Raw genomic sequence first — 2189 nt, forward strand, 5'->3', positions numbered from 1 at the left:
CCAGGAAAGACAAACGAAGTTTTAACCGGACAGCGCACAATTCAGACGTATGTCATCTGATGACTGCGTCTCCTGCCGGCAGTGGGGACAATCTTTCTGGTTCTGAGTCTCTGTCCACGGTGTCTGTCTGTCATATCTCTGACATAAACCCAAAATTCTGAAGATACTAAAAGGAGAGGAGTAGCATTACCTTACATTGCAGGGCTTTCTGAAAAACTACAGATTCCTTTGGCAACACAAAATTCCTACTTATTTCAAACCGATAAACACTTGAAGGCAAAAATGAGTGCATCCAAAAGATAGGCTGTCAAATGAAAAACAAAGTAATGTAGTTTATTCAATACATTGGAAAAATGAAAATTATAAAGAGCAAAACATTGGGGAGACTAAACGAATTCTCAAAAAAAGTACTTTATCAACACCGGTGGGATAATACTACTGGGCCTCAATCTGCAGTACATATGCACCTCAAAGCTAGCTACCGCTCATTTGACGACAATGAGGTTAAAATTGTAGTGAAAGGAAAATAGATGGTTTGAAAGGGGAGTAAAAGAAGCTGTCCAGCATGCAGAAGCCCAATTCTGCTTCGTGTACGAGTACTGGCATGACGGTCCCCCATGCGGACAGCTCACTCTGCCGGAAAGCCATATCGTTACATGCAGCGACTCAAGAGTGAAATCAACGTGTGGGAAGAGGTTTAAAATCGCGTCGGGGGTGATCGTGAAATGAAAAGTGAAATGGGATCGCGAATGGGAGAGACCATTTCTCGGCCCACAGAGTTTGGAGTCGCTGCAAAAAAAAAAAAGTTCAGAGCACCTGGTATTCCCATGCGGTCTCCCATCCAAGTACTAACCAGGCCCAACCCTGCTTAGCTTCCAAGATCGGGCGTTCTCAGGGTAGTATGGCCGTAAGCTAGAGAATGTGCCAGAAAATCCCTCTTTATTCCACACTGCCTAAGAGAAGTGAACGCACTCGCACACGAACTGAAAAGGGACAGGCACTTGTAGATGCCAAGTTGAAAGATCTGCGAGCAAAGTTCAAAGTGACCTATGAAAGGTGGAATAACGATATTAATGGAGTAAAAAGGGCCATCAAATAGCATGACAATTCTGACCTAGCGAATACAATGAGCAGAATAAATACAGCTCAATATGTGATTGATGTTACTTACTTAAAGATCAGAGACACTCTACATCCAAAGCACCCAGACTCAGAACTCCGTAGAAAGAATGACACATGTAAAGCAGGCTCAGCAAGTCCTTAAAGATCATAGGTCAGAAATCTCATCTTGGCCAGACAACGAATCCGTGTTTGAGACTACACTCTCCAATGTCTCCTTATCTTCACACAACACGAACACTAAGCAGTCTTCGTACGTCCCCCAAGACGCAAGACAAGCTGCAGCTGAAGCAGCATCATCAAGAGAAGCTCTCAGAGCCATGAAAGAAATTAGTGAAAAGGAAGAAGAAATCCGAAGACTGGAGATACAAGACGAAACATGGAGAGCCGAAAATGAAGCAGAGAATGCAAAGAAAAGAGCTCTCTTCTTTGCAGCAATTGCTGATAGAAAAACACGGTTAGAGGAGAAAAGGAGAGAAGTTGAGCAATTAAAGGAATTCAAAAGGCTCAGCGCAGCAGAAGCTAAACTCAAATTTCACTCTGAAAGTGTTCAAAGTGATGACGAAGAGGATAAGCACTCATTACCTCTTTTTCCCAAACAATCAGTTCTAGCTCTTCCCCCACAAGAGCCTTTTCCTCACACACTTCCAGTACACCAACCTAACTTGCATTCATACACTCACACAACTACATCTCATAACATTTGTAATGATCTTGTGAAAACCTTAGCTCAAGCCATTACAGCAAATTGAGAAGGTTTCTTCAGCCGTCATCTGTACAAAAGTGAAGGTTTCGGACGTTTCGCCTCCTATCCAAGAACTACTCTACAAAAAGACAAAAATATTACTATTTTGCCAGCAGACAAGGGCAGATGCACAGTGCTGCTCAACACATTGGATTATGAAGACAAAATAAATAGGTTAATCAGTGATTCTAACACGTATGAGCAACTAAAAAGGGACCCTTCCAATAGATACAAGAAAGAAATGATTGACTGTCTCCAAAAGCTAGAGAAAGGAAAACATATAGACAAACAGATGTATTTTAGATTATACCCGGGAGAGGCCACG

At 42.3% G+C, this 2189-nt stretch overlaps 1 pseudogene; it reads right to left on the minus strand.

Annotated features, from left to right (window-relative positions):
- Positions 1–804: 804 nt before the first annotated feature.
- On the minus strand, positions 805–913 carry LOC148881183 (5S ribosomal RNA; annotated as a pseudogene).
- Between the last annotated feature and the right edge of the window lie 1276 nt (positions 914–2189).

The sequence above is a fragment of the Hippocampus bargibanti genome, unplaced genomic scaffold, assembly GCF_051943395.1.
Source record: "Hippocampus bargibanti isolate YZ-2025 unplaced genomic scaffold, ASM5194339v1 Contig00117, whole genome shotgun sequence".
NCBI classification, from domain to species: domain Eukaryota; kingdom Metazoa; phylum Chordata; class Actinopteri; order Syngnathiformes; family Syngnathidae; genus Hippocampus; species Hippocampus bargibanti.